Genomic DNA, 25,904 nt, shown 5'->3' with positions numbered 1-25,904 from the left:
TAGACAAGGGTCTGGGGAACATGGAGAACTCCTAAGGGCTGGTGTTCAATAGACTCTGTGTCCATTTCTGCTCCTTCCCAACCTTCAGATCAGACCACAGGTGGCCAGTAAAAAACCTTTATAACTAGCTGCTGTACCATGGGCCCTTTCTTCATTCTGTGCTACGATTTATAGATGTCAAACTTGGTCCCTGCTCTCAGGATACTTAAGTCTTGGTGGAAAGATGAAATACAGTATTTCAAAACGTAGATAACAAGTGAAGAATTAAATAGGAGCTCAGCAATTCAAGATATCCTACAGCTGTTTATGACCCACTAATACTCAGGCAGTTGAGACAAACAATGTAATGACTTGATAGAGGCAGAACTCATGATTTGGGGTCAGGGATAATTTCCAGGAGGTGGTGAGAATTGAGTGGTTTAAATACAGGCTCAGCGAGAGCCTGTGGGTGCACAGAATGTTCAGGGCAGCAGTAATGCACCAGCCAGGTGAGACCGAATAGTATCTAGGGCAGCACTTAACCTTTTGGGGAAGAGCAAAACAAGACGCCTCAGCCCGCCCTCACTATCTCCTCTCTATTTTCAGTGGTACAAGAACCCAGTGATAATAAATTGGATGGGAACAAAATAAATATCAAAGTGGCAGCACTGCTGTAATTACAGGCAAAATTATTAGCAAAGATAAACGCTAAGAACGCTTCTACAACTACGCTAATGAACAACACAAAGATAGCTCTTGAAAGCCGTGGGCGGGGCTGATGAAGCACTAGAAAGAAACTGGCATTCTGAAGTTGTGGGACTCCCTCCCTCCTTTTCATGTTGGGCAGCACAGCACGGCCAAATGTGTGGCGGCCACACTTCATGATTAAGTACCAAACTAGGGTTTCAGAAAAATGCAAAATTTTAGTGATTCTTAATAAATCACTTTGTAGCTTTCAGCCATGTATAAAAGTAAAAATCTATGGAACTAATTCCCATTTGCCTTTATTTTTTTATTTGTTTTTTTTTAAATTTTATTTTTTTAATGGGGTGACATCAATGAATCAGGATACATATATTCAAAGATAACAAGTCCAGGTTATCTTGTCGTTCAATTATGTTGCATACCCATCACCCAAAGTCAGATTGTCCTCTGTCACCTTCTATCTTGTTTTCTTTGTGCCCCCATTTGCCTTTAAGAACTAAGGAAAACTTGCATTTTTGTATTAGGAAGTCTTTTGAGGCTACCCAGTGGGTGTTAGACTATACTTTGAGAAATATGCTGTAGGTCAATAAATGAGAGTAAGTGGGAATGATCTGCAACTCGTGTGTACCCACACACACCCTATGATCCCAATTTAATCTCTATTCCATACCTAATATTGGCCAACCAGCCTTGAATCTGCATTCTGTAGATCTGCAAAGAACCATTATAATGTCTTATTGGGGAAGGTGTGCTTTCTCCTTCAAGCACTCTGCTGTTTCCCTGGAATCTCCTGTTATGTTCTCACAATACTTATCAAAGTGATGTATTGTTGTTTTTGTTCATGATGCCAAAATATAGCTCCTGAATGGTTGGGACACATCTTGGGCATACAAGGCATGCTTGTAAAATGTTACTAGTACTATACTATGACCACAGCAAGTCTGATGTCCCTTAGGAATATATTCTTGTAGACTTCCCAAGTCTTTGTATTCTCAGGGAGATTACTTCTTAAAAGCCAGACTAGCTTTTCTTTCAAGGGCTGAAGTTAAGTTTGTTGACCATGACAAGCAAAGGGCTCAAAAATCTGACTTTAATTCTTTGATGATAATTTTATTCTTTTGGGAAACTGAAAAATTAGGGAAAATATCCAATTTGGCATATATCCTCAAAAGGGGAGAAAACCATGTAAAAGCATTTAATCATTTAATCTTCAAAAATTCTTTGACTGTATTTCTCAAAGAACATTTATGCCCAGATAAGACAATTACCAACCAGTCATCCACAGAGATGCCATCTCTGATTGAGGAGAACTTACTCTTAAATGTTAAGCTTTAAACATCACCATCATTCCTGAGTAAGGGCCTAATTTGGAAAGTGTTGGCAGGAGAGCAAATTGACATAGCCCTTGATGCACCCTGATGAAAGGTACATTTACTACCTGACAATAGGCTCCCCAAATACATTAAGTAAACTAAGAGAACTGAAAGGAAAAACAAGACAGTTCAAAGATAATAATAGCAGGAGACTTCAGTACCCCACTTTCAACAATGGATAGAACAACTAGACAGAAGATCAACAAGGAAGTTTTCTTAGTCTGTTTGGGTTGCTGTAAGAGAAAACAATGAACTAGGTAACTTATAAAGAACAGAAATTCATTTCTTACAATTCCAGAGTTTGGAAAGTCTGAGATCAAGGCTCTGGCCAATTTGGTGTCTGATGAGAACTTGCTTCCTGGTTCCTAGATGGCCACCTTCTCATTGTGTCCTCACATGGTATAAGGGGCAAGGGAGCTTTCTGAGATCTCTTTTATAAAGATACCTCATGACCCATACAATTAATTTCCAAAGGCCCCATATCCAAGTATCATCACATTGGGGGTTAGGTTTAAAGATATAAACATTGAGTCTAGTAGAAATAGAAGAATTGAACAGCCACCCAACAACAGTGGAGTACACATTCTTCTCAAGTGCACATGGCACACTGTCCAGGACAGACCATATGTTAGGCCATAAGGCAAGTCTTAATAAATTTAAAAGGATTAAAGTCATGCAAAGCATGTTCTTGGACTACAATAGAATGAATTTAGAAGTCAATAACAGAAGGAAGTTTAGGAAATTCCCAACTTCTGGAAGTTAACACACTTCTGGATAACCAGTGATGAAAGAAGAAATCACAGGGTAATTAGAAAATCCTATACTTTGCGATAAATGTAAATGAAACCACAACATACCAAAATTTGTGGGATGAGGCAAAAGCAGTTCTTAGATACAAATTTATAGGTGTAAATGTCTCCATTAAAAAAGAAGAAAGAGTCTGACCAGGTGGTGATGCAGTAGAGTGTCAACCTGGGATGCTGAAACCCTGAGGTCACCGGCTTGAGCGTGGGATCATAGACAAGACCCCATGGTCACTGGTTTGAGCCCAAATGTTGCTGGCTTGAACCCAGGGTCACTGTCTCACCTGATGCTCTCCCCCTTCCCCTGGTCAAGGCACATATGAGAGAGCAATCAATGCACAACTATGGTACCGAAACTATGAGTTGATGTTTTTCATCTCTTTCCCTTCCTGTCTGTCCCTGTCTGGTAAGTTTAAAAATCTACTCATATAAACACTATAACAATGTAATAGACGCTGGGAAATTAAGTAATTGCCCGTAAGATCAGCATTTTAGCATCATACTCACTTAAAAAGCTTCCCTCCAGTCTTTTCCTCTGGGTTTCCGTGTGGGAAGCAATACAACAAAGCTGCTGGATGTGGGGTCATGACGACTCAGTCTCATTACCGTCTATCTTTGCAGCTTCCAGCTCAACATCTCCATTTCCTTGTTTCACTAAGAGCAGAAAATAGCATTTCCCTCACTGCCCTCCTAGGGTACTTGGGAAGGGTTAGGGAGATGTATTTTAACATTATAGCTAGGCACAGCTCCTGGGATGGGGACATTTAAATACTCAGTAAATGCGAACTGGTTCCCCCTTTACTTTTTTCTTACTTAGCATCATTCATAGCACTTATATGGTTTCCTATCTTTTCCACTTTACATTTGCTATAAAGGTATTTTTTGTTTTGCAGCCTTTGATATTAAGATGATTTATTTCTCAGTCTTTGACTTATGATTTCATAACCCTTTCCTGCTGCCAGAAGATGGAGGACATATTTATTGTTTTCCATAGAACTAAACTTAAAAAAAAAAAACCACACCAACCCCCCCCAACAACTTTTCCAAATGTCTTTTCTGTGGCTTGCTGAATTTTTTGTCTTCAAGTTTGAAATGTTCCTTGCTTTGACCCAATTACAGTACGATTCACTTTCTTCAAAAAAAAAATGTTTTTATGCTGAGATTTTCCACTCTCTAATGAAGCCACATTTCTTTCATTTGTGATGATTTTTCCCCCTGCTCCCCCCTTGGTTAGGATAAAGATGGGTTCTGCAGTGGTTCTGAACTGCCTCAAGGTTTTATTCATTGTTTTTCTGCCTGGCAAAGTTGGTCTAGGCCTTGGTTAGAGACTGTGTGGGCATAAAGTACTCTTGAGGGTGACCATGAGAAGCTTTTAAGCTGATTGTGGTCATTGCTTTAAGAGCTTCTCCACAGCAAATGCACAGAAGCTACATGGACTTGGAATTGATGAGAGAGCTCACAGGGCATGTGCTCCCAAGATCAGAGAAGCACATCTGTTCCAACTCACTTTTTTTTTTTTTGAGTGAGAGGAGGGGAAATGGAGAGATAGACTCCCGCATGCACAGCAACCAGGATCCACCTGGCAACCCCTGTCTGGACTGATGCTCAAATCACCTGATCTATCTCAGCACCTGAGGTGATGCTCAGACCAATCAAGCTATCCTCAGTGCCTGGAGCAACACTTGAACCAATTGAGTCACTGGCTGTAGGAGGGGAAGAAGGAGAGAAGGGGGACAGGGAGGGGGAGTGAAGCAGATGATCACTTTTCATGTGTGCCTTTACTGGGGATTGATCCTGGGATGTCCACATGCTGGGCCAATGCTCTATCAACTGAGCCAACTGGCCAGGGCTGTGTTCTAGCTCACTGTGTAGACACCTCAGGTGATTCAGGAGCTAATTCTGTAGAATCTTGTACACATAGATTTCCATGGGCTAAAGGACACTTACGGCTGGCACTTGTCCTGATCCCAATGCAACGGAACTCATTACCCTATCTCAGTGGTTGGCAGGAGTAGGGGAGGCAATGTCTGGAGACAGTTTGAGGTGTGAGTTGTCACAAGTAGGGGGAGGTATGGAATGTTACTGTCGTCTAGTGGGGAGACACCGAGAATGCTAGTAAATGACCCACAATTCCTAGGATAGCCCCTCCCATAACAGAATTATCTAGTCCCAAATGTTAGTAGTGCTGAGTAGGTAACCCTGATTTACCCACTTGAAAGGTTTAAGTCAGGACCAACTTGTTATAAACTTTCCTTTCCAACTAATCAGTGCATTGCATTTCAGAGAAACTAAAACATTAATTAAAAATAGTAATTCATTGCCCAATATTTATAATTTCTTCACAATAATCAGAGACTTAGGAATAAAGCACTCTTATACATGATTCTTTTGTCAATTGGTAAACTAAATATATTTATTGTATAGGTATATATGGAATATTTCTGAGTTACAGTATGATGCCTTAAATGCAACTATTTTTTGTAGGTAATTTTTTTTTTCATCTCAAATGTTGCAGAAAGTAGGTTATCTCAGCAGCTCATCTTAAAATATTAATGGTAAGCATTAGTAATCTCAGCACCAACATCAGTGACATATTTACTGTCATCATTAGCATTACCATTTCGTACATGCTCACAGTATGCCCGACACCTTGTCTGTGTTTCACATACGTTATTTCATTTGCTGCTCATGCTGACTGCATGGGGTATATGCTATGACGTCCATTTCATTTATGGGGCAAAGAAGGCTAAGAGAGTTCACATAGCTTGACCAAGGTCTGTCTGCTTGTGAGTCAGAGATGGGATGCAGGCAATCACCTGTCACACTCCACAGCCAGCTCTTTCAATCACTATCACCCACTGCAGTGTTAAAAATGTTCTTTTCGTTGTAGTCATCCAGGCTTTGCAAATATTTTACTGTGGGAGGTCAGAGTAAAACAAGCAAAGGCTAAAGAGACTACAGAACTGTCACCTTCACAAAGAGGTGACACCACGACTGACATATTGGTTTATTCGTTGTTTGTTCATTCATGCATCATGCATGCAGATGTGCATTCATTCATTCAATGAACATTTATTACGCATAAAGCATGCACCAGGTATTGAGGATGCCAATTTTGGGGATGCATATATGAATCAGACAGAGTTCCTACAGGGTTCAGATAAATGGGTAGCACACAGCATGGGAACACAAATAATTTTCTCTTTTAAGAATCCGTATAGCCTGACTAGGCAGTGGTACAGTGGATAGAGTGCCAGCCTGGGACGTGGAGGACCCAGGTTTGAAAACTGAGGTCGCCAGCTTGAGCACAGGCTCACCAGCTTGAGCGTGGGGTCGCTAACTTGAGTGTAGGATCATAGACATGACCCCATGGTCACTGGCTTGAGCCCAAGGTCGCTGGCTTGAGCAAGGGGTCACTTAGTCTGCTGTAGTCTGTCCCCCCCATCAAGGCACATATGAGAAAGCAGTCAATGAACAACTAAGGTGCTGCGATGAAGAATTGATGCTTCTCATCTCTCTCCCTTCCTGTCTGTCTGTCCCCATCTCTTTTTCACAAAAAAAAAAAAAGAAAAAAGAAAAAAAAAAGAAGAATCTTGATAAAAAAGGAAGGGTTAATGTCCATTAAAGTCAGAGAAAGCATGAAAGGGGAAGACTGAGAAAGGCAAAACAGAGAAGGAAGAAAAAAGAGAAGAGGGGAGAAGAGGGGAGCAGACAGAACAGCAGTGCCTGTGGCAGTGCTGGGGGTGACAGGAACCTGGCCCAGAGCTGACAACACTGAAGCAGAGGAGCACCAGGCCTCTGTGGAGCCCACCTTCACTCTCAGGAGGAGCAGGAGGAGCCAGGGCTTGGCAGGCGGCTCTGTGTCATCATGAGACAGCCGTCTCCTACCGATGAAGCCTTCTCTCTCATTCCTGCTCATGCTGTGTGCAGCCCACGCAGCTCACCAAAGGAGTGAATTCCAGGCTGTCTAATCAGGCTTGACGGCATCATGACAACACTGCTTGTTTGAACCCCATCCACACGTTGTGGCATTTGAGAAGGAGGAGGAATCAGGAGGAGCAAATCGAGACTTGCACATTTCACTTGTAGTCCCCTGCCGCATTTCCCCGCCTGTGAGCTGATCATCCCACACCCTCTGGTGCAGGGCTTTATGCAGATGGCGAGGTGGTGGCTGCTTTAATCCCAGGCAGGCTTGGTCAATTGGCTTCTCACAGAAGGAAATTTCTATTAAGCAGTCGACAGATTGAAGTTGCTTTCATCCAGGCAGGAGGCACAAAGCCTGCTCAGAACCACGCATCTTGACTGCAGAAAAAGCAGCAGAAAGCACACATGTCCTACTGCCCAAAAGTCACTGGATGCCTTTTGTAGAGAGGACGTTGGCACTCTTTTCCACCCCAGAAGACCTGCCCTGACATAGAGCAGGCACAACCAAATCCCTAACTGGTAATACACATTTTACTGCCTTCTGTTGCCTGATTCCCAATTTTAAGTACAAATGACAGCAATCATTGCTGCCCTTTAGTTCCAGATGCAACAATTAATTTCTGAAAACCTACCAAGCTTGTTTATTAAACTGTGAGCGTTCAAACATATATTTAGCCAGCCTGAATTGATTTTCATTTCCTAGTCATTTTTGTACATGAGCTACCTGGAATTTACACCTTGGTTGAATTAACCTTTTTCTTCATAAGGCAAGTTCACAGCATGAACTACATTTGAATGGGAAAGATTAAAGTACTGGAATGAATTCACTCATCTAGTAAGTGAACATCTGTGCTCCCACTACATGCCAGGCACTGTGACGTTAGGTGATACCAGACAACCCCCTGAAGGGCCTCACAGTCTAGCTGAGTGAGGATATGGGAGGGGCATTAGCACGAAATGGCTGTAGCAGGAATGAAGAACAAGACACAGCCTTTGGACATAGGGGATGAAGATTCCAGACAGGGTGTTGGAAACCAGATGTTCAACTAAAAGAAGGTTCAAGAGCATACACTTCAGAGGTGATTCAGGTTCATGTCTTTGCTTTGCTATTCCCTTCGTCTGTGACATGGCATAATCACTCTGTTTCTTCTTAAAAATGATAAAAATACCCACCTTATGGGGATGATTTTTTCCTCATCCTAAGTGACATTTAGCAATGTTTGGAGACATTTTTGGTTGTCACATCTTAGAGTGGGTACTATTGGCATCTAGTGAGTAGAAAGCAGAGATGCCACTAAAGATCCCATAATGCACAGGACAGTGCCCACAACAGGTGCTCACATTTCTGAGGTAGAGAAACACCAAATTACACAATGTGTATTAAGTTCTCAGCACAGTGGTAGCTGTGATTATTACTAGCGATAGCATGTTACCATCGGAAGGAGCTTCATTTACAATGATGGGCACTGGATGTGCTGGATAGTGCGGGACATGCCTGTGATTCGCTTCCAGCTATGTCTGTGACCTTGGACAAGTTCCCGATCATGCTGAGCCACATCTATAAATATGAATGATAATACTAATCGTGACAGGGAGCCAGAAAGAGAGTTGACTCAGATGGGGCACCTGGCATGAACTGGCATCCAGAAAGTGTTCATTTCCTTTGTTGTCACCACAATTTACTGATGCCCTCTGCCCCTTCTTCCAAGGGCAGGGGTGGGTTGGTTGGTTTTTGAAGGAAATACTCTCTGAAGAGTAGCTCTGCGTTGCCTAGGGAATATGAAAACGCTCACTGAAAATGAAAACCCACTAAATGTAACTAATATGAGCTCACCGAAGCATTTGTAAGCCTCCGGAAGGAAATCTTTCTCAGTCGCCACCTACCATGAATCCTTTGAGCTTAAGCCAGTTCGTGAGATCATTTCTAACCTGCACGTATCCCTTTTGTCCTGGAGGAGGCACTGCACTCCCATTTTTCAAAACCTGAAGCAGATAACTGTTTCCAAAGAAAACCAGTTTAAGAAATATTTGGAGAGTCAAACTGCCATTCTCTCCCAATCAAGGAAAAGTGAAGTGAGGCATTTCAGTCACCATTTTACTGAGCACTTTGAAAGCGCTTGATGGCTGAAAAGAGGCATGTTTTTAGCAATCTTTTTTTAATGTTTATTGTACTGATTTTAGAGAGAGAGAAAAAGAGGGAGGGAGGGAGAGAGAGAGAGAGAGAGAGAGAGAGAGAGAGAGGAATATGGATCTGCTCCTGTATGTGCCCTGACCAGGGATCGAACCAGAAATCTCTAACCAATGCTCTAACCAATTAAGCTATCTGGCCAAGGCTTCAGCAATCTTTTGTACACAGACTATGTACTCTTAGAGTCTGGTCCATGTCAATTGAAACATTCAGAAGTGCCTTAGATGTCTTCTCTATGACATCCTGTCTTGACCCGTGTCCCCTTCACTTCCAATTTTCACCTACTATTACTCTCCAGAAGCGTCTTCTCTCCCCTTCTGATGTCACTTAATTGGAAAATTAAGTAATGCGTACTTTGCAGTAAAAGTGAAATAAGTAGGTAGTCAGTAATAAATGCAGGTGCCAAAGAAGTCGGTGGCTCGGAGACTTAGAGAAATGGCCACCTACGGGGGCATCATGAGTCAGGCACTGAGGGAACAGAGGCTTATTTGGAGTTTGGTGGCAAAACGAAATCACACGTTCTAATATAGGATTATCATAGCAAGCATATTAATAGGCACTTGTGGTTGATTTTAAGAATTCCAAAGTATCGCTGTGTCCATTCTCTTTCCAGGCTCACAAGAGTTGCCTGAGACAGGTAGGGCAGGAATTGAATTTGTAGTTTATTCTTATATGACTTCCAACTTCACAGAGGGTAAGAGATGGTGGGATGTATCCTTATCTCCCACTAGAGAAGTTCATTTTAAGATTAATTATTAATTAAACTTAGTTACATCCATCTGTAGAAAATGGGTGTGATTCCTTTTAATCAGAAAAGTGACATCACTGCGCAGTCTACAGCGGCACCGAGGTGGGGTTAGTTATACCTGTGTCAGGGGTCAGAACTGAACAGCTAATGGCTCTGCTTCTACCCAGAAAGACTCTCCTCACCGACACAGAAAGATAGCTAGGATTAATCTATCCACTTCTATCCGTAGATATATATTTCAAAGGAAGTGTGCTATCTCAATTTTCATCTCTATTTAGTTTTGTTGCTACTTAATTAAAAAAATCATAGTGTGTCCTTTATACACATATAAACATAAAACCAACCAATACACACAAACACATGCACACTCACACACACACGCACACTGATTTGATTTTCATTTGAAAATCAGGTTGAAATATCTTAATTTCAGAAAGACCAGGGGCCTGGGTCAAACTTCACTTAAAGATATCCACAAATCATCACCCTAAAGGTCAGCTCTTCTGGAAAGTTCTCCAGCATCACCAACAGCTAAAAAATGGAGTCCCAGACTCCCTGCAGAATCATATATGAAGGTGACTGCTGGTTATATGTCAGGAGAGAAGGAGCTTGAGAGTAATTCTGAGCCAAATCCCATCCAACTATGGGCCAATTACAGACCTGCTTCCACTGCCAGGAACAGGTCACACCACCAACTGAGCTGGTCCCAGAGCCCCTGGCTAGCAGGGACTCTCAGTGCACGGGAAGACGAGCCTGTGGCCCACATAAGACAAAAACAGCCGATAATGCTGGAGACCAGCACAGTTGGAGAATGCAACTGCATTAGAATGAGCCCCGAACCTCTTCACCATCTCACTGCCACCCCTCCATAACTGACTCCAGATTCAGCCTTCCTCTGGGGTGGCATTCTTTCTCACTGGGTGACATTATGAAATTGCTCCTGGAATTGAAGTCAATATGCTGCAATCTTGTAGTCTTGGCCACAGTGCTACCAAGAAACACAGTGCCTGGATTCCCACATCACCACTGACAACTGCACTAAACATGAAGGAGTCCAAATGCCAAGAAACTTGAACTAGAAACTTGTATTCAGTAAAAATAAAGTTATCACTATTAAAAATCAAAACAACTTTGTGAATATTGGCAGGTACTTCCAACTGTCAGATCATCATTTCAGGTCCGCATTCTAGCATCCAAGAGTGTAGTTAGTTATTCTTCCAGGCTGGCTTTGCAAGTCTGATCTGCCAATTTGAGAAGCAAGCTTCTCCCTATCTTTAACTGAGATTTTGATGGGAGTGGGGACAAAGCAGCACCAAGGACAGCATCCCATGGGTGCAGAGCAGTGGAAACTCTTTAGTTTGGCCTAGAGCAATGGTTCTTGAACTTTCTTGTGCATCAGCATCATCGAGGGGGCTTCGAGGGGGCTTCCTAAAACATATTGCTGGGCCTCACTTCCAGAATCAGAGTTTCTGATTCAGTAGTCTGGACGGGGCTTGAGAATTTGCATTTCTGACAAGTTCCCGGGGGCTGCTGCTGCTGGTTTGGGGACCACACTTTGAGGCCTACTGACCTACAGCCATCAATATAGATTATTTAGGTCTGGACATTCAAAATCCCCTAACTACCCCATCACCTGGTCCACAGTTTTCTAGCTAGTATTCAAAGGTATAGTGATCAACTTGGTCAAATTACCTTGCTGAAATTCTGATATAGAATGCATCAATGAAACGACAATCATTAATGCTTATTATAATAGTGCTTCCAAGGGTCAGGCACTGTCTTAAACACTTTACTTTATGATACTTAATTGAGTTAGTATACAGAAGAGTTCCATTTTATAGGTGAGATAACTGAGGCATAGAGAGGTTATCTGATTTCGCCCAAGGTGTCACAACTAGACAGTGGGCTAGCTAAGATTCTAATTCAGGCTGTCCACCTCTTAACCCCTTTCCCAAGCTGAGTCTTCACGTAGCAGGTAGGAAAGGCTCCATGGGGTGACATGTGCTGTGTAAATTATGGGGACCATCCTCATAATGGCTGAGGAATTCTGCCAGTGATATAAACTTCCCCACCAATGAGTATGCTGTGCCTTGTCAGTATTGTGATATATATCTAGCCACTGATAATGTAGAGTCATATTCTCATAGGTCAGAGTTCCATCAATGTCACTTAGTCCAACCAAGATACAGGCTAGTAGCTCCTCCTGTACCCTTTGCTTTCCAGCTTTGTCCCCTCTCCTGGGGGGGCAACTTTTAAGCCATATCCCAATTCATCTCATTCTAAAAGCTGCCAGGGTTGTTGTTCCTTCCAAATAATCCCAGTTTCACCCTTTGGAGTGACCCATTAAGTGGAGAGTCAAAGGAAGTCCCCATTCCATTGGCGTTTCTTTTAGCAAGTTCAGTCTCTGGGTATAAACACAATATAAGCAGACAATGATTTTAGTGTGACATGCTAAAGAATAACTGATAGGCCAGCCAGCAATTCTGATCTGCTTCCACAATGCTGAATACATGTGTTCTTGGGATGCCAGGTCACGAGAGTCTGGCTACTTATCATTTCAGAATGCCCAAAGCACCATGGTGCTACTCTGCAGCTAGGATCTGGTTTTAGACATAAAGGAAATGCCAATTTTTTATGATTCTGACCAGAACACCTATTTATTAACATAAATTATAAGAGCTGGACTTGGCCTATGGCAACTGTATTAGTTATATACTGCTGTGTAACAAATTACCCCAAATATAGCTGCTTAAAAAATAATAAAAGATATCTCAGTTTCTGTGGGCCAGAAACTCAGAAGCAGCTGAGCTGGGTGGTTCTGGCTTGTGGCCCCTTATGAGGTTGCAGTCAAGATATTGGCTGTGACTACAGTCATGTGAGGCCTTGACTAAGACTGGAAGGTCCATTTTTCAAGATGGTGTATTCATGCCGTCAGCTAGTTGGTGATGACTGTTGTCAGGAGGCCTTGGTGCCTTCCCATGTGGACCCCTTCATTGGGCTACTTGAGTGCCTTCACAACACGGCAGCTGGCTTTTCCCAGAGCCAGTGATCCAAGAGACAGCAAGGCAGAAGTCACAATGGTTTTTATGACTTAGCTTTTGAAGTCACACTCCATCATTTCTGTGATATGCTATTGATTACACAAATCAGCCCCTCGGTGTTGGAGGAACTACACAAAGGTGTGAACAGCAGGAGGGAAGACTCACTGGGGGCCATCTGGGAGGATGCCTACAACTGCAGCCTCACCTCCCTTTTTTTAAACAGATGAATAAACTGAAATCCAGACAAGTGAGATTATCCTGAAGTCAGAACTTTACTATTTTAGTATTTGCTTTTCTTTCAACACCACTGGTCTTCACCACCCACAATTTCTTGTATGTACACTGCTCACAAAAACGAGGGAATGTTTTATCGTTTAATATTCATTTTGAAATATCCCCTAGTTTTTGTGAGCAGTATATTCAAAACAACAAATAGTGTTTATCTTCGGGGAGATTACAAAAAGAGTATTTCCAAATGTGAAGCCAGTTTCCCTAGATCCGCAGTTGGAAAACCACGGCTCGCAAGCCACATGAGGCTCTTTGGCCCCTTGAGTGTGAGTCTTCCACAAAATACCATATGCGGGCGCTACCTCGATAAGGAATGTACCTACCTATATAGTTTAAGTTTAAAACATTTGGCTCTCAAAAGAAATTTCAATCGTTGTACTGTTGATATTTGGCTCTGTTGACTAATGAGTTTGCCCACCACTGCCCTGATTTTTAACATAGGAAAGCCATTAGAAATTAGACAACCTATCAGCAAAGTGCATGCTCCCAACACCTGGGAAAGGTTTCTCTTCACTTCCTTCAGTTATGAGGGCTGAGGTGCTCCAAATGGAGAGGAGAGAAGGCAGAGCCTCTTAGGGAAGGCAAATCCACTGTCTGAGGCGTAAATTTTAGCTTTGGCACACTGTTCCCTCTCCTTGGCTGGTTCTGTGGGTGAAAACAAGAACAACCGCAAGAGAAAAGAAAGAACAAAACAAGCAGAGTATCACCAGAAACCAAACCAATGCAAAGGTCAGCCTCCTCAGGATTTGCTGATTCATTGAGCCCAAATAAAAGACAGTGATCGAGACACAGGCACTCCATATGAGAAGCACAGAGGTGTTTTTTGTTTGTTTGTTTGTTTGTTTGTTTTTCCTTTCTGAAAATACACACATAAACAATCACACACATAACCAACACACAAATGTTTAAGCATAAAACTAAAAAAAACTCTGATAAATATTACCAATCCTTTTCAGGACCCTCTCTGAAATAGTCATCTTCTAAGAAAGACAACAAGAAAGGAACCTCCTGTACATGCCCTTTCCTTTCTTCAATTGGTTAAAAAACCGACAAGGCCTGTCATCTCTGATCAACGTGCCCAGGCAGGAGATATGATGACTTTCTCCCTGCCTGACCTATTTTGTTTAATAGGGCCACTCCTTTGCCCTCTGACAAGCTACCTTCTCTCCTGAGTTCCATTTATAGCAGGGCTTTTTTCATGGTTAAATCATTAGGAACAGATCTGTCTCCCTCCCAAGGTTTACTTTCCCTGTTCAATCAACTAAGCCACGGGATCGGACAGACTGTCCATTCCTACTTTATTCAAACTCAACTTCTTACTAGCCCACCAACTACTCCCAACTGACAGGTGAGAACTGTCTGAGTCCCCACTGCCCACCCAGAGGTTCATGTGCACTTGCGATTTGTCTCGTATTTAGTTCTCCAAGCAATGTCTGTGTGGTCTGCGGGGATTTTCCTTCTTGGATGGCAGTTTGAGATCTGGAGCTAAAATGCTTCAGCGAGGAGCCCCTGGGCCTTTGCTAATGGTGAAGGGCCTCCTCACTCCATCCTCAGGCAAGAGCCCTTGGTCAAGTGCTATGAGTTTCTGATGTCTGACCCCTCTCTTCATCTTGAAAGAAGGTTTGCAAACCCCTTTTATCCACTATTCTTGTTGCTGTTACACAGGTGACCTCACTGAATAACTGGGGCATTAATGGCCCAGAGCTGTCAAAGTAACTTCTGTGCTACACTCCCCAAAGCCTTTTCTCTGTTGGTTTTTTAGTTGCCAGAGCCCTGCAGTCAATGGATCTTTAAAAAAAAAAGGAAAACACACACACACACACACACACACACACACACACACAAAAGTGATAATGTCAGTGCTCTGCTGAGCATAGTTCAGTGGCTCCCTATTACCCTCAGTGCTGGCATTCACTGGCTCAGACTCACCATTTTTTTCCCATCTTGCACTTCTTCCCACCCAGGGCATTCTTTGTCCCAACCCTAGCAAACTTCTCCCAGTTCATGGAGGTGCCATGTTGACTGTACGCTTTTATCTACACATGGTCAGAATATTCTTTCTCAATCTCTCCTCCCCTACTCACTAGCTGGCTAACTCCTACCCATCACTCAGGTCTCAGCTTTAATACTGTTTCCAAAAAGCCTTTCCATAGCCGCTTAACGTGAACGAAGCATCCCCAGCTTCCTGTGTTTGTCCCCTCCCTGCAGCACCCATCGTCAGGGAGGAGTGGATGGCTGTCACTTACTTTATTGCTGCATTTCCTTCTAGATGTCCAGTCCCATGAAGGGGGTTAACTTATCCACTAGGATATCCACAGGGCCTAAAATGTTTTCTGGCATGTAATAAACCAAAATCATACCAGACATCTGGTTTCCACCTTTAAAACCATTTAAGCACAAAGCCTCACCTAAAAGGAACAAATTGATAGCCAAAATTGTCTCAAAAAGGAATTTAAACTTCACCTAAGAGATATTTACATGTAAAACATGCAGTAAAACTTCCTAAACACTCTCTTGATTCATTATTAGACCCAAATTACTTCATCCTAAAGACTTCTTAGCCCAACTCTCTTCATTCTTTCCCCCAAATCCAGTTAACCAATGATTGTCCCAGCCCATCTTTTCTGTAATTTCAACTCCATTCACTCCATTCAATTCTCCTCTCCACTCATTTAGAGCTCTGCCAACCATGAGCTTGAGGCCAAAATGACAAAGACTGAATCTTGCTTAGAAGGCAGAGAGAGGGGGAGGAAGGGATGTGTTGACTTACAAACTTTTTGTGGGACTTTTCCTCTTAATAATAGTAATAATAAATGCACATTTATTAAGTATTTACTTTGTAGGAGGCATCTTGCTAAATGCTTTAATATGTTATCCTCACAATAATCCTGTGAGCTTAATATTGTTACTTTCTTATACTTGTGGGAACATTTGCCCCCGTGACACAGGTAGGAAGTGGGAGAGCTGGAACTTGAATGCAATTTGCACTAAAATGTCTCCATGGCAGCACTCAGTAAATATCAGTTGATTGTATGGACAGGGCCTCGCCGAGGAAGCAGCTTGGAGACTGGTGAGGCAAAGGGCATTCCAGCAATTTTTCTGATGAACTGATAAATGCCAAAGCTTTATTTCAAAGTCGCTTCAAAAAGCCAGTTCCAAGACAGCATAGGAAAAAAATGTGGTTAGATAACACTGTGAGGCCAGGTACGAGTGGCCATTAAACTCTGACAAGGCTTATTTAGGGAGGCAGGTAAATTTAATGTCCCAGAGGCAGCTCTTTGTCCCATTAAAGTTGATCAGAAAATCGGTCATGTTTTATCAGAAATGCTGTCCAGAAGGGACCACTCATCACACCAGTGCACACAGCTGCCCTAGCTTGAGGGTGGGATCATTTACCATCGCAGAAGCATTTTTCAACCTCAGTACTATAGACATTTGGGTCGGATAACTCTTTGAGGTGGGCCTGTCCTGGGTACTACTCTAGGATGCTTAGAGCAACCCTGGCCCCTAAGCACAGGGGCACCCACTTCTCCTGGTTGTAATAACCAAAAACATCTCTGCATGTTGCCAAATGTCCACCAGGGGACAAAATACTGCCTACTGCCCCCCACTCCTCTAGATCCTTAATCCTCAGGTGTGGTCCATGGACCAACAACAACAGCATCCTTTGGGAGGTCAGGTCCACCGCAGACCTCCTTAGCCAGAATCTGCAGTTTGACAAGACAACTGTCAAGCTTGCTTCTAAGCCAATGTTTCTCAACTTTGGCTGCACATCAAAGGCCTGGGGAGCTTTAAAAAATATTGAGCTCAGCCCCAGAGACTCTGATGTCATTGGTTTGGGGCAGCCTGTGCTTTGGGAGTTTTAAAAACTCCCAAGGTGGGTCTAATGTGCAGCCAATTGAACTCTTCTGTGGTTAAAAAATAATACCCCACCACTTTGGGAGTGACTCGCAATAGCCTATACACAAGACCCCCCCACACCTGACCAGGCAGTGGCGCAGTGGATAGAGCGTCGGACTGGGATGCGGAAAGATCCAGGTTCGAGACCCCAAGGTCGCCAGCTTGAGCGTGAGCTCATCTGGTTTGAGCAAAAAGCTCACCAGCTTGGACCCAGGGTCACTGGCTCCAGCAAGGGGTTGCTCGGTCTGCTGAGGGCCCATGGTCAAGGCATATATGAGGAAGCAATTAATGAACAACTAAGCAGTCGCAACGCACAACGAGAAACTAATGATTGATGCTTCTCATCTCTCTCCCTTCCTGTCTGTCTGTCCCTATCTATCTCTGCTTCTGTAAAAAAAACAAAAACAAAACAAACAAAAAAAAAAAAACAAGACCCCCCATTTCCAAAGTGACGCTGCTTCCCTTTCTATGAACATCCTTCTTTTTACTTCCTGTTACTTTTAAGGTGATAAAACTAAAGTCCTTTGTTGATGGCTTCAAAAGTTAGGATTTGGCTACAACAAACTCTTAAAATACTGGAATGATTTTGGGGGAGGGAATGAAGTCATTGATTAAGCTTTCCCAGATAGCATTTCAAAGAAGTAAGAGGTATCAAAATTATCCCACAAAACCTTGCTAATTAAAAAAAAAAAATCTGTACTTGAAAAAAGCATTAAATAGAAAACTCTATCAAGAAAATTGTTTTGCATGAAATGTACAATTATGTAAAGAGCCCATGCAAACTGGGAAGCAAAAGCACTAACACCTCAACAGATGAACAGATAAAGGAAATGAGCTCACAGTCCTCAAAAGTGGATGTGCAATTAGCAGAGAAGCACGAGGAAATGCAGTTTCGCCAGCAATCAAGGGGACGCTCAATGAAACGGTTATCAGTTTTCCTCTTACAAAATTCACAGAGAGGAGTGGGTAAATGACCATGAAACAGACACCTGCTCATTCTCTCAATGGATATCAAGTGTCCACTGTACAGCAGGTGCCATGCTGGCCTGGATGCTGAGGGCATGGGGCTTTGTAAATGAAGAAAGGCCCCACCCAGTCAGGCCTGGAGGGAAGCCATCCTAAAGAAAATGTTCACGTGGAAAAGCTTTTGTCCACGTACGATAGCAAAACTGACCAGGAACCTAAGAGTCCGATAAAATGACTTTGATTAAGTCAGCTCAGGTGTATCCACCTGATAAAACATGGACACTATTTGGGATACAAAGAATGATAAGTGAAAAAAAGCATATAAACCGTAGAAAGCTGGTTCAGTGAATTGACTAAAATTTGAAAATTCTACATGGTATTGTCCCCACATCCAATGCACAATCTGCATTTGGATACTTAAAGCTCTGAAGAGCCCTAAAACTAAGAGAAACAGTTTATCTTTGCTTAATCAGTATTTCTCAATTTATCTGACCGTGAATGTTTCTTTTCCCCCATCCTCACCCCTACCTTTCTTTCAAAAGTAAAACTTGTTTTATCATCTCTTGGAACTGATTTTTCTCAAAGAAATGAACAAAACTGTGAGAATATGCTGGCATATACAGTAGTATTTAGAAACTATGTAAAAATGAAAGCTGTATATAGCTGCCTGACCTGTGATGGCGCAGTGGATAAAGCATCGACCTGGAACGCTGAGGTTGCTGTTTGAATCCCTTGGCTTGCCTGGTCACACACGTGGGAGTTGATGCTTCCTGCTTCTTTTCCCCTTCTCTCTCTCTCTAAAAAATTAATAGGTAAAAAATTTTTTAAAAAGCTGTGCATGGGTATACACATAGGAAAAAATCATCAAGCTGTTCACTTAAGATTTGTGCATTTTGCTCTATAAAAATATTAAAAAGAAACCCTGTTAAATTTGGCAAAGGCATGCCATTTTTAAAAATTAAATTTTGGTATTTATTAGCACAAGTGCAAGAATGTTAAGTCAAATTATTGATACACTACAGATATCACTTGTTCGTGCCAAGTGACTCTAATGTCCCGTCAATACGTACAGATGACTCACTCCCTTGTTCTAAGAGTTTTAAAAGAGTTTAGCATGGGGGAAAGAGCTCCAGACAGGCCTTTAATCCTGACCAGCCACAACTAGCTGTGTGACCCTGAACAACTGACTAAACCTTCTGGATTTTAAGTTCCAAATTTCTAAAATAAGGAGCAATACTAAAACTCTAGTTCTTTTCATCTTTGAAAAGAGTTTTACAGTTTTAGAAGATGATAAAACTTTATGGTTATATGTTTGCCTGATGGTACATCAAAGGCCAAGTTTTTATTGCATACTGAGTTTTTGGGCCACTCACTACCATCATTGTTACTATAAAAACACACAAATGAGCAAAGTCAATCAGGTGTCAGGTGATCACTGTGACAATGTGCTTTCCAGGATGCCTTACTGGAGAGAAACAGGGAGGCCTACAATTGTTTCATAGATTCTGTTAACTTTATAGCAAGGAATTTGTTTTCCATTTGGATGTTCCAGAACTCTTGGCTGCCACAGACTGTTGCTAGACAGTTCTAAGAGGATGCTGGGTATTTCTGATGTAAGCACCATTGTCTTTAGGCCTCAAAAGCTCAGACCTAAACAACATAGAGGGGTCTCACTATCTTCAGAAACTCTGAGAACCTCCTGGTTAAGACAGCAATGTACTTGACTTATCACTTTGTCTGCCTCTCAGCATTACTGAGCTCTGCTCTGCTAGGGAGGTCTTGGGTCAGTGCTTCCTCAGTGAGGTCAGTGGCCCCTTGATAAAGGGAGAGAACTTGACCACAAAACCAGGACCTTCCAGTGGTCATGATTATGCCCCTTTACCCACCACGATCTCCCCAAATTCAACGTTGTTTCAGTTGTCAGCCCCCAGCTCTGACTTGATATCCGATACAACAAATTCTTAAAAAAAAATAGGACTAGAACACCCCTTTTGAACTTACTTTAATGAAATTTGACCTGAACATGCAGCTTGCCTTTGTGTTAAGGTGACTTAAATTCTCTATGTCCAGCCTGACCAAGTGGTGGCACAGTGGATAGAGCATTAGGATGGGACATAGAGGACCCAGGTTCAAAGTCCCAAGGTTGCTAGCTTGAGTGCGGGCTCGCCAGCTTTAGCGTGGGGTCGCTGGCTTGAGTCTGCGATCACAGCCATGACCCCATGGTCACTAGCATGAGCCCAAAGGTCACTGGCTTGAAGCCCAAGGTTGCTGGGCTTGAGCAAGGGGTCACTCGCTCAGCTGTAGCCCCCAGTTCAAGTCACATATGAGAAAGCAATCAATGAACAACTAAGGTGCCACAACAAAGAATTGATACTTCTCATCTCTCTCCCTTCCTGTCTATCACTAACTGTCCCTCCCTCTGTCTCTATCTCTCTCGCTAAAAACAAACGTGTGTATGTACATATACATATATGATACATATACATATACATATATGTCTACGTCCAATACATAACACCTGAATCTTGATTTCAAGTACAAAATTCCCCACCTCATCCTCCCCAAAATTCCTGCTCTTTGTGCCTATCACTCCTTTCCTGCTTTTAGTAGGTACTGATTGAATCATTTCTGTTTTTATGTTAGCCACTGAAGGGTTCGTGATGCACAAAAGCCAATTTTGGTGGCTGTTTCATAGTTTAAGAAAAGCTTTTAAAGTTTTTATTGAAGAGTTTTCTTTCCTTTACTTTCTGAGAGGCTCTTTGGGATGCCAGAAAAAGTTCTAAGTTGGACCCCCCTGGGTGCAACTCCATGCTTTGCATTTTTTGTCATCTGACCTTGGTGCACAGGCGCCCAAGGAATCTTAGCCTAGCTTGCACCTTCCTCTTCAAGTAGTCATGATGAGTGCACGGGACAACCTGTGTGAGTGTGCATTACAAACTAGAAGGCTCCCAAATGCCCTCTAACAAATTCCAAAGCTTCAACCAGTTTGGTCTGGGTGCATGGCCGGCCATTGCATATGGAACCAGACAGAACACGACACGCCTTTCTCTCAACTACTTTTGAGTGTCACCGTGTTTATGGCTCTATGATTTAGCACCACATAGGAGGAAGTAATCATTGCGCCGCCCCCGAGTGTCTGGGGAAAGGACAAATGCAAACAAGTGTTGAGTGGAGTCTATTCCCTAAGTGATATATGTGGAGCCATGGCAACTATGAGTAACACGCTATAAATGGGTCATGGCAAGGCACAAACATCACATGCTTCTCAAGCTGAACTGAGTGTGACACAGGGGGATACTGGGTATACCAGCAAGCCTGCACCGGCCAAGGTGAGCCTTTCTTGAGGTAGAAGTGGCACTTCTGTGTCTCTTAGTTTTGAGTACAGAAGGTGTCTGGGGCGCCTGGAGAGTGGCTTCCCAGCAGGGTGCCTCACCTTCTCCTTTGTTCTCACAAACATCCCCTATGGGAGAACAGGACACAGGAGACTAGCTGACAGCTGGCGTCTGGGCAGCACAGCGGTGTGGCCCCGGATACCGCCCAACGCACTTGCATTCCAACAACCTGACAAACAAGTGAGCCTTCCAGCCTGAGCAGTTTTAGCTCTGGATCCCTTCCCATTGTTCCCGTTTCTAAATTTGAGCCCTGACCCAGGTCTCAGGATTCCTGGATTCTTGTATTTCAGTAACATACAGCCAATCTCAGTACATACTGAGTCCCACAAGGCCAAGGACAGAAATGCTAGTCCTCTGGGGGCTTTGCACGTCTGGAAGGACCCTGTGTGACCTTATCCTTCAGCACTGTCCTATGTCGAAGGTTGCTGGGCACTCTGGGATTCTTCTGGAACCTGGGAGGGATAGGGGAGCTGGGTGTGGGGTGGGGCTGCCAAAAGTCAGATGCAATGCCTTCTCTATTCCCTCTGGCACCTCCTGCCTGGTTCCTTCTGCAAAGAAGAGTCGGGTTCGCTTTGTAGATTAAATAAGGTGACAGTGTCAAGTCAGTGGCAGCTTGCCTGGCACTTCAAAATCAGCTACATTTTGATCAATTCCAGCTAGCTGTTCCACTACTCACATGTAGAGCACAGGCTGATGGCACTGCCCCAGGGTCCCCCTCTGCAGCCAGGTGCCCAGGCTCCCCCTGGCTCACAGGCACAGTTTGCACGGGGAAGAACCCTGTTCCCTTGACCCATTGAACATAAAGAATCCCACGTCTTTGCTTTTCTGAATAATATGGTCACCCTGGTGGTTCAGGAAAACTGGACAAAGGTTTTTCTATGCTTTTAAAACTGTCTCAAAGTCAGAGAGGTCCACAAACTAAACCAGTTGTGAGGGGCTTCTTAGGGTTTTTAAATAGTCACCGAAGAGTCATCACAAATGACTCATCCTCAATTTATCAGCACAGCCATAAACTCACTCCCTGGGGTAGATTTGTGGTGGTCAAAGTCCATAGCAAGCCTGTTATAGAAATGGCTCCCACTTCTGGGTTGCAGACTGTGCTTCACAGTCTGATCACTTCTCAGAGAGAAATCACACCTCCTAGAACATGCTTCAGTGACAATTTGCAATGAATCATCACCCCTTCCACGCTGCTCAGAGAAGTCGAAGGAATGTCTCGGCTTCAAGGGCAGCTTGTCATGGCCTCTCACTTAGCCAGACACTGGCCATATGTCACCAGGACAGTGACCACAGAAGTAAAATGTTTTGAGCACACACGGTGATGATGGGGTCGTGGCTGGGGTCTAGGACAGAAATGACAGCACCGTGGGGACAGAGCACATCAAATTAACACTCCTGATTTACTGCACCTGTGGACCTTGTTCATTCCTGCTGTCTCACATTGGAGAATGTGGGTTTGGCTGCAACTCCAACTCCAGTTTTTGTGCTAGTCTCACTTCTCCAGTGGTCCAACTTGTCAGCTCTCAGGCCCCTGCTATGTGTCAGCTGCTATGACAGGTGAAGGGATGGAAAAATGAATAGGACATGTTCACACCCTTCAGAAGGTCACAGCTTAGTGGCAGGACAGTCATGGCAGCAAAGCTGTGAGAGGGCAGAGATTATGCATAGTGGCAAATAATCACAGTGCAGCATGTTCCACAAAGAATCATGGAGGAGATTTATTCTAAAGTTATAAGCAAAGGAGAGGCCTGCAGGCTCTCTTCATGCTACAGAAGGCACAGGGGGCCAGCGAACTCAGTGCAGGCTGTATGAGAAACAGGAGTCAGAGACAGGCCTGTATGCTAGGCTGGGACGAGGCTGTGGGGTTGCCGGCCAACAAAACACATTTTGCCTGGAAACCCTGCAGTGGGAAGGAAGTGCTATCTTGCTTCTTCTTGGTGACCAGCATGCCCCGCAAACTGAGTTTCTAAAAGAAAGAATAATGCTAGAGAAATAGAAGAGCCTGTGCTGACTGCTGGTGATAATGTTTTTCAGTTTGGCAATCATTAATACCTTCCTAGCTGTCCCTCTGTTTCAAGAATGATCCACAGCTTCCTTGTTAGTGGAGTGGAAGAAGCTTGAGTTAGAGCACCTGAGTTCAAATCCTAGCTTTCCTATTTACCAGCATTGAGACCTGGATCTTCTCACTTTGCTCTTCGGACCTTTGTGTATTTCATGTCAACAATGCGGGTAATTGAAACTACATCACAGCAATGCTATAAATGCTAAATATCACAGTGGACCTTGTAATTTCTAAACAAACACATAGGACAGCAAAGCTTTCTAAAAGGCCTCTACCATAGAATTCTGCTCAGGGCTCAATGGCCAAACCTGGGTCCCGTGCTGCCCTAGCTGTGAGACAGCCAGGAAGGGTAGTATTTGGGGGCCAGTCTTTGGAGTAAAGAATCAGAGAGAAGGTGGCTGGGGTGGATATGCAGAGAGCCAGGCCACAGTGTCTGTCACAGTGAGGAGGGGGGCTTGTCTGTGGAGTTTTCTTTCTTCAGCCATTTGTAATAAAGAAAATGTGAGCCTCATCAATGGTGGCACAGTGGATAAGGTGTCAACCTGGAACCCTTATGGTTTCTGGTTCAAAACCCTGAAGTCACTGGCTCTGAGTGCGGGCTAATTGGCACAGGGTTGGCTTGAGCAGGGGATCATCCACACGATCCCAAAGTTTGCCATCTTGAGCCCAGAGGTCACTGGCATGAAAAGCCCAAGGTCACCGGCATGATCAAAGGAACACTGGCATGGCCCCAGTCAAAGCACGTACAGGAAGCTCAATGTACAAAATAACTAAATTGAAAGCAGCTATGAGTTGATGCTTCTAACTCTCTCTCCCTTCCTGTTTCTCTATCTCTCTCTATTAAAAAAATTAATAAAAAACAATAAAATAAATGGCACCATATCAATTAGCTATTGCTGCATAGCCAACCATCTATAAATCCAATGGCTTAGAACAAAATCATTTCTTATTCTGGCTCATGTATTTGGGACTCAGCTGGTCTGGTCTGGGCTCATGCATCAGTGGCAGCTGGGGGCTCTTGGCTGGTTGGGGTTTGGTTAGGGCAGGTTAGCTGGGGTGGCTCTGCTCCACATACTTCTTGTGCTTCTCCTGGGACCAGCAGGTGAGCTTGGGCACACCAGCTCAAGGCAATGGCGGAGGCACAAGACAGTAGTAAACAAAACATGCACTACGTCTTAAGGCTTAGGCTCAGACGGGCACGCCATCACTCTGGTCTCATTCTCTTGGCTGAAGCAAGTTATTTGGCCAAACTCAGATATGAGGAATTATATCCCACCCACAGTAGCAGGACACTAAAACATGCCATGGCCGTGGGGATGGATATAGGGAAGGTTGGAGAACAGGAGCCATGATTGCAAATTGACCACAGGCACCAAAGGTCTTGAAAGTCATAAACAAGGTTAGCATCAGACCCTAATCCTTCAGAAGGAAGCTGTCTTCATTTAGTTTGGAATTAGTTAAATCAATAGAGCCAAAGTTGATGGTCACACTTTCTACTCTTAGTTCACTTTACGTTTGTGGAATTGAGAGATGCAACGTCCAAATTCGATTCTCACTTGGACCTATCATACCGATCTACAGGCTGCCCCTGAAAACAGCTCATGGAAATGAAACTAATTTTTCCTTTGGTTTCTCTTTTTCAGGCCTGACGTGAAGAATTGAAGAGAAAGAGAACGGATTAAAATAAAAATAGCTCACTAAAATTTTTATATATTTGTATGAAGATTATGAACCTCCTGAATGCCTGAGACTAGCAGAAATGTCCTGTTTGTACATTTATATCTCTTCCTTCTAGGTGGATGCACTTCTTACTTTATCTTCATGCAAACAGTTCAAGAATTCACTTCTTGGAAGGTGTGGTTTTGAGGAGGGATATGATTTCACAGAGAGGAATGTGGCAATATGCATAACAGTAATTTTGATAGGAAACTCTCTAAGCTACTTCCTACATTATTTTGGTCATTATTTGGAATGTATTTTAGTTCTTCACCTTCTAAATATGTCAATAAACTTTTTATGAGTTCAAATAAATACACAAGTAAATATAAAAAATGATTTAAGACTACATTAATTTTCACAGATTTTTGAGAGCTACATATTCCCCCACATGGAGAAAAATGAGATGTAAGAGTCAGCCAAACCCCATGTTGCCTGAGTGGGGCTGCTCATTCTGAATTACTGGGTGCCTTGGGTAAAACTATAGCTGGCTCATCATTGCAAATGAAGTTAAATATTGCCTGAGGAGCTGGGCATCGTTGATATTCCTCCTCCAAGGATAACCTTTGTCGTGAGTGCATTTTACTTCCAGAAAGGGTCATAAATTCCCATTGCCCAGATATGATAGAGTTCATTACAAGGCACAGGACAATCAACCTGAGGGATTATATAAAAAGGGGGACAGATTCCATACCTTAGTTTTCCTAAGAAGGATGAACAGTTTCTCCTGCTGCTAAGATTGACAGTCTCTATGAAACTTAGTCAATGACCAACGTGATCATAAACCAAAGGAACCACGCTTACAGTCTTCTGATCTCC

At 43.2% G+C, this 25,904-nt stretch overlaps 1 protein-coding gene across 1 annotated transcript in view; it reads left to right on the top strand.

Moving 5' to 3' along the window:
- Positions 1-25,424, top strand: part of SMPX (small muscle protein X-linked) — a 50,751-nt gene extending 25,327 nt beyond the window's left edge. Inside the window, exon 5 of the mRNA XM_066356456.1 lies at positions 25,013-25,424. The gene's annotated coding sequence lies outside the window, so the exon portion shown is untranslated. The remainder of the gene's footprint in view (positions 1-25,012) is intronic.
- Positions 25,425-25,904: the final 480 nt, after the last annotated feature.

The sequence above is a fragment of the Saccopteryx leptura genome, chromosome X, assembly GCF_036850995.1.
Source record: "Saccopteryx leptura isolate mSacLep1 chromosome X, mSacLep1_pri_phased_curated, whole genome shotgun sequence".
NCBI lineage: Eukaryota > Metazoa > Chordata > Mammalia > Chiroptera > Emballonuridae > Saccopteryx > Saccopteryx leptura.
The sequence above is the reverse complement of the archived record's forward strand: the minus strand, read 5'-3'. Positions and strand labels throughout refer to the sequence as shown.